The sequence below is a fragment of the Entelurus aequoreus genome, linkage group LG14 (genome assembly GCF_033978785.1).
Source record: "Entelurus aequoreus isolate RoL-2023_Sb linkage group LG14, RoL_Eaeq_v1.1, whole genome shotgun sequence".
NCBI lineage: Eukaryota > Metazoa > Chordata > Actinopteri > Syngnathiformes > Syngnathidae > Entelurus > Entelurus aequoreus.
Window position 1 is genome coordinate 13,728,491 of NC_084744.1, and position 14,917 is coordinate 13,743,407.

Below are 14,917 nucleotides of genomic sequence, written 5' to 3' on the forward strand. Positions count from 1 at the left end.
GGTCAACACACAAAAATGTGTAGTAGATTTACCGAAATGTGTCTTAAAATCCCTCACACAAGTACAGTTTAATGTCCCCCCACACAAAATATTTTGGAGACCAGGAAGAGATTCCCATAGTTAAGCCGCAAAAGTACAGAATTGAAAAGGCCACACCCTTTATTTTATAATTCTGATTGACTTAAAATGTCTCACACAAGTACAACCTATTGTCCTCCACACAAAATTATTTGGACCCCTGGAAAAAAACAGTGGTTCTTAGGCCACGGAAGTACAGAATTTAAAGGGCCACACCCAAAAATGTGTGGTAGATTTACCGAAATTTGACTAAAAACTCCTCACATAAGTACAACTTATTGTCCTCAACAACAACAAAATTCATCCCAGCAAAACTGAGGTTGTTAGGCCACAAAAGTTCGGAATTTAAAGGTCAACACCCAAAAATGTGTAGTAGATTTACCGAAATGTGTCTTAAAATCCCTCACACAAGTACAGTTTAATGTACCCCCACACAAAATCTTTTGGAGACCAGGAAGAGATTCCCATAGTTAAGCTGCAAAAGTACAGAATTGAAAAGGCCACACCCTTTATTTTATAATTCTGATTGACTTAAAATGTCTCACACAAGTACAACCTAATGTCCTCCACACAAAATTATTTGGACCCCTGGAAAAAAAACAGTGGTTCTTAGGCCACGAAAGTACAGAATTTAAAGGGCCACACCCAAAAATGTGTGGTAGATTTACCGAAATTTGACTAAAAACTCCTCACATAAGTACAACTTATTGTCCTCAACAACAACAAAATTCATCCCAGCAAAACTGAGGTTGTTAGGCCACAAAAGTTTGGAATTTAAAGGTCAACACCCAAAAATGTGTAGTAGATTTACCGAAATGTGACTTAAAATCTCTCACACAAGTTCAGTTTAATGTCCCCCCACACAAAATCCTCTGGAGACCAGGAAGAGATTCCCATTGTTAGGCCACAAAAGCACATAATTGAAAAGGCCACACCCTTTATCTTATAATTCTAATTGACTTGACATTTCTCACACAAGTACAACCTAATGTCCTCCACACAAAATGATTTGGACTCCAGGAAAAAAACAATGGTTCTTAGGCCACGAAAGTACAGAATTTAAAGGGCCACACCCAAAAATGTGTGGTAGATTTACCAAAATTTGACTAGAAACTCCTCACATAAGTACAACTTAATGTCCTCCACACAAAATCACTTGGAACATAGGAAGGAAATGTGGTTCTTAGGCCACAAAAGCACATAATTGAAAAGGCCACACCCTTTATCTTATAATTCTAATTGACTTGACATTTCTCACACAAGTACAACCTTATGTCCTCCACACAAAATGATTTGGACCCCTGGAAAAAAAACAGTGGTTCTTAGGCGACGAAAGTACAGAATTTAAAGGTCCACACCCAAAAATGGGTAATAGAGTTCAGTGTTTCCCATTAACTGCCAAGATACCTGTGGCGGTGGGGGTGTGGCCATGGGCGTGGCTATGGGCGTGGTCACATGACATCACCGAGGAATTTGCATAATTTACTACAATGATATGATTTTCTCTAAAAAGGCAAAAAAATATATACTTACTAATTAATAATAACAGTTTTGTTTTAAACGTCCATCCATCCATCCATCCATCCATCCATTTTACAATATAATTACAACACTTTATGTACATATTTATATACAGATTTGAACAATAAGTTATTCACTGAAATATATTTATTAATTGTGGTTCTTACAAAAAATATATCTTATAAAATATAAAAGCTAAAATGTCTCTTAAAGCTCTGCCCCTTTAATTAGTGCATACTAAATAATTAAACTGTAGCCTACTACTACAACCATATTATTTACCAGCAACATAAAGTGAAACAGAGGCAGAGGTGTCCTGCCACAGTCAGTAACAAATAAACAGAAAACAGTAGTGGTCAAATACAAATAAGGCAACAAGAGAAGTATCCTACACTTCTCTTTTGTAAAGTAAATCTGAACAGCCTATATGGGCATCTACATCAACTATATGATTTTCCTGAGAAGCTGGACAGGACAAAAAAAAATTAAAATATTTTTTTATTTTATTTTATTTGTGGCGGACGTAATTATTTCGTGGTGGGCCGCCACAAATAAACGAATGTGTGGGAAACACTGGAGTTACAGAAATTTGACTTGAAAATTCTCACACAAGTACAACTTAATTTCCTCCACACAAAATAATTTGGAACCTAGGAAGAAAATGTGGTTCTTAGGCCACAAAAGTACAGAATAGAAAAGGCCACACTCTCTATCCTATACTGATTGACTTGAAACTTCTCTTACAAGTTCAACTTAATGTCCTCAACAAAAAATCCTTTGGACCACAGTAAAAAAAGGTGGCTGTTCTGGCACAAAGGTACATATTTTAAAGGGCTTCATCCAAAATAATGAAGAAAATGTACCAATATTCGACTAGACACTTCTCACAAAATACAATTTAATGTCCTCCACACAGGATTCATTGGACCCCAAAAAGAAACTGGTTGTTAAGCCACAAAAGTACACAACTCAAAGGTCCACACCAATTTCTCACCCAAGTAGCTTATAGTTAGTTTAATGTCCTCCACAAAGAATCCTTGGAGACAAGGAAAATATTCTTATTGTTATGCCACAATAGTTCAGAATTGAAAAAAACCACAGCTTCCATTGGATAAATCTGATTGACTTGAAACTTCTCACACAAGTGCAGCTTAATGTCCTCCACAATAAATATTTTGGACTGTAGGATTTTGCGTAATGTTGGTGCTTTTATTAGGCTTGAAGGTTGCAATGTTGCACATACTTTTTGTTTCTTATTTTCATAGCACTTGTATTTATATCACTGCTGAATAATAACTGCAGTGTTCAAAATCAGAGTCAAGTTAAAAAAACAACATATAAATGTTTCCATTATTCCTGTTGACCCAGGTCGTCAAACGCATAATTCCCAATGCAAGCGTGTCCAATAACGGCAACATTCTCCATCAGTGCACGACGCATCCTCGCCTCCGGTGCAGTCTGACGAAGATCTATGACTTGTAGAAATTAACTGCCAGAAAAGTTCAATTTCTCTCTTCTGTGGTATTGATCTGAAAATTTAGTCAATTATGGGCGAAAATGTAAGGAGCCAAAAATAGTGAATGGTTCCATTGCCATGGCCATTAAGTTACATTTCTTTCTGTTGAACCTTGTGTCCTCCTTGTCTGATCTTGTTGTGACAAACATATAAAAACATATTTTGGGGATTACATTTTGGCCCTTAATGAAGGCACTTCAGCATACTGTCGTTATTGTTAAGCTGCACACTGAAGGGGGATGGGGGAGTGAGGGGTCAGGGGTCTTTGGTATGGCTGACTGAACCGTCATCTTTAACAGAGTAAGCTGCAACAGCGGTTAATCTATTCAATTAAAGGCCTGAAAAAACAATACTCCTGAACTTGCAAAAACACAACAATTTCGGGATTTTGTCCTTAATCTGTTTTGCTAATGAGTTGAGGCGTCGTCGCTTGGCGGAAGACTATGCGTCTACTAGTCCTCGTCATGTAGCGCCCTGTTTGACTACGACTCATACATATGCAATAGACTAATCTTTAACCCCCGCCACATCCCTCCTGCTTATCTCTAATCTGATCTCATCAGATTGGCGATTGTAATCTGCTTTATGAAGCCTGTGAAAGTCATCTTTCCGCACTGTGACAGTGTAACCACATAGACAGGAATGATGGATTAAACATGGAATTAAAAAGTATTCCTTTAGGCCCGTTCTACATTAAGCCGGATAACTCCTTAAACAAATAATTATTTAACCTAAGCCCCGTTTCGGCCACACTAAACCATTGTTTAAGGTCCCCCTCCTTGGATAATTTTTTACACGGGTAAGTGCGCCGTGTATTTTTTGAATCTCCGGCTCTTAGCTTTGTATGGACTCATTGATCGTTTACAAACTGAGTTCGGAGAGGAAGTAACGCCAGAAAGACTGCGTCCCACACAGGAAGTGACGTCAGAAAGAACGTGCCACAGCCAGTTTCATAACAACCTGTTTCCACTTGGAGGTAAACACTAGAAATATGGAGGCGAGTCATCCAGACATGCCCGTGTTTCTCCTTCCTCTACATGTACAGACGCTTGTGGAAATCACACATGAATACCTTAAGAGAAAGCGATTGCAGCTATTTCAGATACAACACATCTCAGACGGCAAGAGAACTTTTGAAAGTCCAGGTCAGCTGTGATTCTACTTACCGAAGGTAGCATGTGCTTTGTATTACACTATATTGCCAAACGTATTTGGCCACCCATCCAAATGATGAGAATCAGGTGTCCTAATCACTTGGCCCAGCGTATAAAATCAAGCACTTAGGCATGGAGACTGTTTCTACAAACATTTGTGAAAGAATGGGCCGCTCTCAGTGATTTCCAGCGTGGAACTGTCATAGGATGCCACCTGTGCGACAAATCCAATCGTGAAATTTTCTCGCTCCTAAATATTCCAAAGTCAACTTTATTATAAGAAAAGTGAAGAGTTTGGGAACAACAGCAACTCAGCCACCAAGTGGTAGGCCATGTAAACTGACAGAGAGGGGTCAGCGGATGCTGAAGCGCATAGTGCAAAGACTTTCTGCACAGTCAGATGCTACAGAGCTCCAAACTTCATGTGACCTTCCAATTAGCTCACGTGCAGTACGCAGAGAGCTTCATGGAATGGGTTTCTATGGCCGAGCAGCTGCATTGAAGCATCACCAAGTCCAATGCAAAGTGTTGGATGCAGTGGTGTAAAGCACGTACCCACTGGACTCTAGAGCAGTGGAGATGCGTTCTCTGGACTGATGAATCATGCTTTTCCATCTGGCAATCTGATGGACCAGTCTGGGTTTGGAGGTTGCCAGGAGAACGCTACATTTCGGACTGCATTGTGCAGAGTGTGAAATTTGGTGGAGGAGGAATTATGATGTGGGGTTGTTTTTCAGGAGTTTGGCTTGGCCCCTTAGTTCCAGTGAAAGGAACTTTGAATGCTCCAGGATACCAAAACATTTTGGACAATTCCATGGGATGGCACTTCAAGTTCATATGTGAGTAAAGGCAGGTGGCCAAATACTTTTGGCAATATAGTGTAGCATAGCTCCTTTCTGTGACTGCATGGCTTCTTCTCAGATCAATAATGGAAATGCTGGATAGACGATATGTCTTTACTATTTAGTTTTCTGACGGTACAACTTTGTGCATGCTATCAAGTTTACCCATGTTTTTATACATGCAAACCTTTTCGTACGGGGGTGGCCAAAGTGGAGCCCGAGGGCCAAATTTGGCCCATCGTGTATAGCAAATTCAATACATATTCACTTATTTCAAGCTGCACAATCATCGATGGCATGTCTCCAAAGCTACATTGTAAAAAAAAAAAAAAAAGCTTTTACTATAAAAACTTGGCAGCTCAGTTGCCAGAAATTTACCGTCGAATCATGAGTGGTACCATTTTTACCATTTACAGTAATGCACTGTAAAAAAAGAGCGTAGATTTTACGGTAAAAAAGCAGCAACTAAGTCGCCAGAATTTTGCAGTAAAAGTAACATTGGTAATGTTTTTGAATTGGTGGTAATGCATTATATACAACTGGCCGTAGATTTTACGGTAAAAAACTGTCACCAGAATTGTAAAGTAAAAAAACAACAGTGGTACAGTTTTTCTTTTTTTTTTTTTTTTTTCTTTTTTTTTTTATAATGTCCTGCCCAGCTTCTCGGGCAAATCATATAGCAGATGTAGATGCCCATATCGGCTGTTCAGATTTACTTTACAAAAGAGAAGTGTAGGATACTTCTCTTGTTGCCTTACTTGTATTTTGACTTTATTAAATGTATTTATATTATCATTTGGTGCAGCCGGGCCGTAGCAGGAGGGGATAGAAAGAGACAAAAAGGAAGACAGAGGGGGGAATTGTGGGGACAAGAGGGGGATTAGACAGAGAGACAAAAACAACAACAGCAAACACAACAACAACAACAACAACAACAGAGCAACATCAGCAAATACGACATATACAAATATGATACGACATATATTACAATATGGTACAGTTTTTCAATTTACTGTAATTTGGTGTAAAAACACCGTAAATTTGATGGTAAAATTCTGGCGACTGAGCTGCCAGTTTGTTTTTTTATCGTAAAATCTATAGATTTTTTTTTACAGGCTAACTAGTTGCATTTGAAATTGAGACCCCTGAGCTACAGTAAAGTGTTGACCTTTTGACGCTCTATGGAAAAGGAGGGGGGGTATGGTATTTTTATTTAATTTATTTTTTTACATTTTTATTTGTCATAAGAAAATACAATCATGCGTGCTTATGGACTGTATCCCTGCAGACTGTATTGATCTATATTGATATATAATGTAGGAACCAGAAATATTAATATCAAAAAGAAACAACCCTTTTGTGCGAATGAGTGTGAATGAGTGTAAATGGGGGAGGGAGGTTTTTTGGGTTGGTGCACTAATTGTAAGTGTATCTTGTGTTTTTAATGTTGATTTAATTTAAAATAAATTTTAAAAAAATATATATATATATATATATTTTTATTTATTTCTTGTGCGGTACCAATCGATCCACGGACCGATACCGGGCCACGGCCCGGTGGTTGGGGGCCACTGGTCTAAAACCTTAAAGGCTTCCTGGTACAAATCTATAGTCCCTGCCGTTGTGTCTTTGGGCAGGGCACCTTACCCTCCTTGCTCCCAGTGCCACCCATATTCTGTGTGGCAAGACTCCCTCGCAAAATAGATTGCCAGGCTCTGCAAAATTTTCCTGTGTAAATAAAAGATCAAATAAATATTTGTGCACTAAATTTTTATTTTGAAAAATAAAATACAATAAAAATACCTTTTCAAAGACAGGCACTATCTTTTTTAAAATTTAATGTCACTGTTTGTAATTATCTGTTATAAAACAAAATACAATAACTTTTCGCAAACAAACAAAACAAATAAAAGTTGAATCCTTGATGGTGTATTCGCTTTGATCCAGGACAATTACTTATTTTTTTGTTTACTCCTTTAAAAAACATTGACTATGAAGTCTGTGATCTCCTTTGAAAGAGTTTGAAGGTTCCTACGCTGACAGGAAATTGAGGGTTGGTCCGCTTTGAATAGTCCTTGATACCTTTGCTGTCATGTTAGACACTGTCCGTTTTTCCTTAAATTATGAAACCTTTAAAGACCCTAATGGAGGGGGATGAGAGGGCGCGACACGTTTTTAAAAGCGCGTAAATCAGATTCAGCCGTCCGTTTAATTAACTTGTAAATGAATGTGCCGTGCTGTGTAAATTGGAAGAATGATAAATATTCATATAGATACCTTATGGAAAGGGCAAGGGCGCTCATATCGGCTCCCACCTTATTGCTGCTTTATGGTGGCACTGATTTGCATTTCTTAGGATCATAGATTATGTAAAAAGATATTGTCATAGGCCACCTGCTTGGAATTCATCCCCTCCCACCCCCCCACACACACACGTGCGTTTATCTCGCAGGTGATCCTGATAATGCAATTTAATAAGGGTTTACCGGTACAACACAATATAAGATGTATTTTTTTCAATATTTTAATGATCTTATAAAAAATAAGATGCATTTCTCAGAATGATGAGTGCAGACCTACAAACACACTGTTAAATTGATTCATTAGTGCCAAGCAAAACGGAACGTTATTATCATTAGGCCTGTTGTTTCTCATGCTTGTGCCCCTGACCTGACAAGAACCGACGGCGGGGGAGGGTGAAGGGAACTCCTCTAATTCGACAGGGAGACATCTGAGCGCACACTTATTTATACATCAAATATGCCTTTGCGCGTCTTTGGGGCATGAAGCCTGAGACTCAAATGATGCAACGGAAAGTAAGTGTGCGAGAAGACGTTAGTAGGAACTTCACGGGGTGCTGCTTGAAATTCTGAGCCCTGTTTAAAAACAAATCCCGCTGGGGCCCACCTGGGCAGTTGGCGCTGTTTTGGGGGGCTTTTGGAATTGTCCCTGGCTGTAGTTCCTAAATGGTAAATGCGCAAAACCTCTTAAAGATTAAAGCTGCTGATGGTGTATTTGACGGAGACGCAGCTGGAAATATACCGTAGAAGTCCACTCTCCAAGGTAACTAAATATTGTACATTATTACTACGTTACTTTATAAAAGTACTTGAATTATGAGTAGTACATTCTATTGTGTTGTATAATACAATATTTTGGAAACACTTTAGTATGGGGAACATATTCACCATTAATTAGTTGCTTATTAAAGTAACAAAGACAATTTAGAATTATTTGGACACTAGGGGAAGATATAAGGGTTAGGGTTAGGGTTACGAATAAGCAATAATTCTGAGGTTATTGAGGGAAGACTCTTAGTTGATGGCGTACTGGTTGTATAATGAGCAGAATAAGGCAATAATAAGTACTTAATAATGACTAATTAAGAGCCAATATGTTACTAAATTGCATGTTAATAAGCAACTAATTAATGGTTAATATGTGTTTTACCATGAATTCATTAATGTGCACCCCGACTTAAACAAGTTGAAAAACTTATTCGGGTGTTACCATTTAGTGGTCAATTGTACGGAATATGTACTGTACTGTGTAAACTGTACTGTTTCATATAATGTATTCTCTTCCTTTGCACTCTACTAATAAAAGTTTCAATCAGTCAATCAATCCCCATACTAAAGTGTTACCAATATTTCTTATCTAAAAGTTTGTTTTTCTTTTTAAAATGTATTTTACATGTTTAAATGTTGCTCAAATATTATCCAATTAAACTGATTTCCGTTCATTACAATTAGAGAAGTATATTTGAGATACACATACTACTGTATCTGCTGTTCGTACTGGTATTTATATATATTTATTTTAGCATGTTAGTTATTGTTTGTCTTGCTTTTTAACAGCACCTAACACAGTATCAACCTGTAATTTCGTAATGCTCTAATGTTTGATGACGATAACTGCCTATTTTATTTTATTCCATCTATAGATCGCTATGGTGTATTCGTCTTAAGTTACTGGAGTGACTCCGACTACTCAGCTACAAATTATTTGTGTGTTTTCAAAATAGTGGGCCTGATTCTGAATTGTTGGGAGACTTAAAGAAGGGGTCGGATAAAATAAACTCGGATTCTTCCTACTCCTTTTCATGTTGAATTGTGCAAGTGTAAACGCGTGTTGTACTTCCCTGTTGCATACAAGCTAAATCGTTACCCAAATAGAGTGAAAAATCATAAACGCATCATTGAAACACTATCATTTGAGTGTACAGGTGTACCTAATGTTGTGTCCGGCGTGGTGGCAAAAGCTCAAAATGCCGCCTTCAAAGTGACATCATTGCTTCTTGGTGGCAACACTGACCTGCAGCAGGCGTGATAATCGACCTTGCCTCCGCCAGGAAAAGAAAGGCTTGTGTTGGTGCTGAGCCAGCAATGTGGCGACCAAAGGAAAATTGGACTATAATGGGGAGGGGATGTGTGTTCGTGGGGGGCAGGGCGGGCTCGGAAAAAAGAAGGTGGGGGTTGTTTTTGCAACATCCTGTCATCATTAGCATTCCACATTAAAAAAAAAAAAAGCGTGGCAGCATCAAGCCTTACCTCGTGTCTCGGGCATCTCTTTCCTCCACGCTCCATCCTCATCATCTTGCCGTGGTACCCAGCTGCCTCTGGCACTTCCTGTGTACGCACGCTGCCAGCCTCTGACGCATGGATACGCCTTACAGCATTGGGTTTTTTTTAACACAAAACCATATTTGGAAGGTACCTCCGTTCTACTAAAACACATATTGCATCAGAGCACTTTTCTAATATTTGGGTCAGCTTATTTAACTCCTGTGCATCCGGAAAATATTTACAGCACTTTTTCCGCATTTTGTTATGTTTCAGCCTTATTCAAAAATGGACTAAATACATTTTTGTCCTCAAAATTTTACACACAATACCCTTTTTATTTTTATTTTGCAAATTTATAAAAATTAAAAAAGGAAAAAAAAATACATGAACATAAGTATTCAGAGTACTTGCTCTTGTTGATGCACCTTTGGCAGAAATTACAGCCTCAAGTCTTTTTTAATACGATGCCACAAGCTTGGGCATCGCTATCTTTGGGCAGTTTGGCCCATTCCAAACTGCTCAGTGGCCTTGTGGTTAGAGTGTTCGCCCTGAGATCGATAGGTCGTGAGTTCAAACCCCGGCCGAGTCATACCAAAGACTATAAAAATAGAACCCATTACCTCCCTGCTTGGCACTCAGCATCAAGGGTTGGAATGGGGGGTTAAATCACCAAAATGATTCCTGAGCTTGGCCACTGCTACTGCTCACTGCTCCCCTCACTTCCCAGAGGGTGGAACAAGGGGATGGGTCAGATGCAGAGAGTAATTTAACCATACCTCGTGTGTGTGTGTGACTACCAGTGGTACTTTAACTTTAACTTCCTCTTTGTCCATTCCTCTTTGCAGCACCTCTTAAGCTCAATCAGATTGGATGGGAAGCCTTGGTTTTCATCTAGGATGTCTCTATACGTTGCTGCATTCATCTTTCCCCCTATCCTGACTAGTCTCCCAGTTCCTGACGCTTAAAAACATCCCCACGGCATGATTTTTGCATCTCAACGATTAGAAAACGGAAATGCTGATTATCGGTCCTGCTAGACACCGGCACCTATTTAATAAAACTACCTTAACATTCGACAACCAAACAATTACACAAAGCGACTCGATAAAGAATCTCAGCATTATCTTCGACCCAACTCTCTTGTTTAAGTCACACATTAAGAGTGTTACTTAAAACAGCCTTTTATCATCTCCGTAATATTGCTAAAATGTGTCCCATTCGTCCCAGTCTGCAGAATTTAGAGCGTTTTCTTTTCGGGCTCCAGTACTCTGGAATGCCCTACAGGTAACAGTTAGAGATGCTACCTCAGTAGAAGCATTTCAAGTCCCATTTTAAAACTCATCTGGCCTTTAAATTGACCCTTTTTTTTACACCAGTTAATCTGCTGTCTCTCTTTTCTGCTCTACCCTCCTCTTCTGCGTGGAGAGGTTATTAGGTGACCACAGATGAGGCGCTAGGTGTTCAAAGTCGGGACCCAGGATAGACCACTGCTCTATGCATCAGTTGGTGACATCTCTGCGCTGCTGACTTGTCTACATGTAAGACTATCCCCCTGCTGATCTCCCAACGGACTGGACTTTCACATTATGTCGTGACCACTTGGCATCCATTGCACCGGTCACCCAGGGGGTCCCCACATCTGCGGTCCCTTCAAAGGTTTGTCATTGTTTTCATAGGGTTTAGTTTTTTCTTGTCCAGATGTGGGATCTGAGCCGAGTATGTCGTTGTGGTTTGTGCAGCCCTTTGAGACATTTGTGATTAAGGGCTTTATAAGTCAACTTTGATTGATTGATTGATTGTCTGATGATGCTGCCACCACCATGATGGTATTGGCCTGGTGTTGAGCGGTGCCGGGTTTCCTCCAAACATGACATCTGGCTTTTACGCCAAAGAGTTCAATCCTTGTCTCATCTGTCCAAAGAAGTTTGTTTCTCATGGTCTTAAGGCAGGGGTGGGCAAACTTTTTGGCTCAGGGGCCACGTTGGTTTTTAAAAATGTGACAGGCGGGCCGGGCGAGCACATGATGCATTTCAAAGCATATCATATCTGTTGGAACTATTCTCAGGCATGGGCTATTGAAATATAATACGTCTATTTTTAACAATATATCAGAACATCAAAGAAACATACAAATAGTACTAAAGGGTAAACTCTTACATTCTCTTTAAGTAGAAGCAGTGTTGTTGATCACACTTTTTTGCCAGGGCATCAAAGTTTAGTATCAATTTGAGGTGGTAATTCTCAAAACAGATCTTTGCTCAATTCAGTTCTAATGTCTGGCTGGACGGATTAAAAAAGACCAACGGCCCGGACGTGTCCTTCTGGAAGGTTTTCCTCTCTCCACAGAGGAATGCTGTAGCTCTGACAGAGTGGCCATCAGGTTCTGGGTCGCCTCCCTGACTAGACTTACGCCTGGTGTATACTCTCGTGTCGCGTAGCTTGTGTAGGCCACGCCGTCTTGTCCCCTCCCCCTGCGTAGCACCTCCCAAAAATCCCTAGGTTCGAGTCGCCGGCAACGCAGAACTGTGATTGGTGAACACAGGCGAGCAGACTTTATGCTTGAAATGCAAACATTATTGTATGAAATAAAACAAGAGTTATTAAACATTTGCATGAAAACTGATAATATGTACTTAATATCTTGGTGCGCTCTAAAAATGATTACTGAATGTGTCGTTTTTCATCTTGTTGTGTTGTTGTTGCGTCCAGAAGAAGTCACAAAGTACAACACTCATTTTAACTTTTATTGCCAATCTTGTGCAAACAACCGGTTCAAATCTGACACCCCTTTTTTTTCCCCCACACACAGCACTTTTCATTCTCGGTCAATAATGTTTCAAGCATGGTATATTTACAAACATGTAAACTCTGAACAGGTCAGTACAGATAAACACAAATATGTCGTTAACTTACAATAGTTATTTAACAGTTTTGTTTACATGATAGCTCTCTCTTGTCCCATGTCCTGAATGGCCGAATAGCGTTGCAAATAATAATAACGTCCTCTGCCGCGACTCGTTCAGAAGTTGCACAGTCCATCTTCACAAAGGTATTTTCCTCTGGTTTATAAGTAAAACGTCCATTAAAAGTAAATACAGTATCTAGTCAATGACAGGTGCTCCTTCTGGAGACACTGCCCCTTAGTGTTTTGGAAGAGAATTACAAGTCTGGCACCACCCCCCAGAACTACAAATCAAACAAGACGCCGTCAGGGGAAGCAAGCTACACGATGCGAGAGTATATTCCAGCCTTAAAATGAATGCAGCAATGTACAGAGACATCCTGGATTAAAACCAACGCTTCCCATCCAAAAAAAGAGGAATGGGCAAAACTGCCCAAAGATAAGTGTGCCATGCTTATGGCATCGTATTCAAAAAGACTTGAGGCTGTAATTACTGCCTAAGGTGCATCAACAAAGTATTGAGCAAAGACTGTAAATACTTATGTAAAAAATGTTTTTTAATTTTTAAAACATTTGCAAAAAAGATGCCCGCCTACAGAACGCAGTGATACCAGAAATGTGTTGACGCCGTTTACACAGAAAAATAATGTAAAAAGTACAAACAAAAAGGGGTGGGGGGTTGTGGAATATCCTTACACACAGGCGACATCCCGCCCTTGTTACGACTCTGATGCCACTTCTGAAGTTGTTAAAGAAATAAAAGAAGGTATAAAAGTCACGCAAGTTTTTACTGGCGATAGAAAAGGGGCTATACATGAATAGGTAGAAAATTGCCAGGTCGGCTTCATTAAATTTGCCTATCGTTCACAGTCATTATGAGAGACATGACGACGGATGGATTTTTTTTTAAAAATGCATTCTTACCATTAAATAAATGTGCATAAAAGTCTGCTTACAGCGGAGCATATGGGAGGTCCTCTATTTCGCCCATAAAACTCAATGAAAAACATCCAAAAAGCACCAACAAATACTCCATTTACATTTTGTGACTTGAATATTGACCAAGTATTAGTGATATTGTTATTATAAGCGCTAACGCAGACAAACTATTTCTAGCAGCGCCCTGATCACAAGCTTGCGTGCCAATGTTGACATGATCGACTGATGAAATGAAATTTCGTTCTTATCTGTACTGTAAAGTTCAAATTTGAATGACAATAAAAAGGAAGTCTAAGTCTAAGTCTACGAAGAAGCTGAAAGACACCAGACCCAATAATGCAAATGAGCTAAAGGCCGCTATTGAAGCATCCTGGGCATCCATAACACCTCAGCAATGCCACAGGCTGATTGCCTCCATGCCACGCCGCATTGATGCAGTAATCCGTGCAAAAGGATTCCCAACCAAGTACTGAGTGCATTAATTGACATTTTCAAATGTTTGATTTTGTTTTGCTGTTATAAATCTTTTTTTTTTTACTTGGTCTGAAGAAATATTCTAATTTTTTGAGATATGATTTTTGAGTTTTCTTAAGCTGTATGCCATAATCAGCAATATTAAAATAATAAAAGGCTTGCAATATTTCAGTTGATGTGTAATGAATCCAGAATGTATGACATTTTTGTTTTTTTAATTGCATTACAGAAAATAAAGGACTTTATCACAATATTCTAATTTTCTGAGACAGTCCTGTATATATATACTGTACAGGCCAAAAGTTCTCATTTAATGGGTTTTCTTTATTTTCATGACTATTTACATTGTAGATTGTCACTGAAGGCATCAAAACTATAAATGAACACATGTGGAGTTATGTACTTAACAAAAAAAGGTGAAATAACTGAAAACATGTTTTGTATTCCCCTTTTTTTTAAAATAGTCACCCTTTGCTTTGATTACTGCTTTGCACACTCTTGGCATTCTATCGATGAGCTTCAAGAGGTATTCACCTGAAAGGGTTTTCACTTCACAGGTGCGCCTTATCAGGGTTGATTAGTGGAATTTCTTGCTTTGTCAATGGGGTTGGGACCATCAGCTGTGTTGTGAATGAGAAGGTGTGTCCAAACGCTTGGCCTGTACTATATATATATATATATATATATATATATATATATATATATATATATATATATATATATATATATATATATATATATATATATATATATATATACGTATGTATATATATGTATATATATATATATATATATATATATATATATATATACATATATATATATATATATATATATATATATATATATATATGTATGTATATATATATATATACGTATGTATATATATATATATATATATATATATATATATATATATATATATG

General features: G+C 38.6%; 1 protein-coding gene and 1 long non-coding RNA gene across 2 annotated transcripts in view; one reads left to right on the top strand and one right to left on the bottom strand.

Annotated features, from left to right (window-relative positions):
* The window catches only part of LOC133664416 (uncharacterized), a 74,801-nt gene extending 65,080 nt beyond the window's left edge, over positions 1-9,721 (bottom strand). The window contains exon 1 of the long non-coding RNA XR_009828576.1: positions 9,662-9,721. This is a non-coding gene — a long non-coding RNA (uncharacterized LOC133664416). The remainder of the gene's footprint in view (positions 1-9,661) is intronic.
* Positions 7,912-14,917, top strand: part of LOC133664397 (insulin receptor substrate 2-like) — a 30,382-nt gene continuing 23,376 nt past the window's right edge. The window contains exons 1-2 of the mRNA XM_062068981.1: positions 7,912-8,174; positions 11,102-11,332. The gene's annotated coding sequence lies outside the window, so the exon portion shown is untranslated. The remainder of the gene's footprint in view (positions 8,175-11,101; positions 11,333-14,917) is intronic.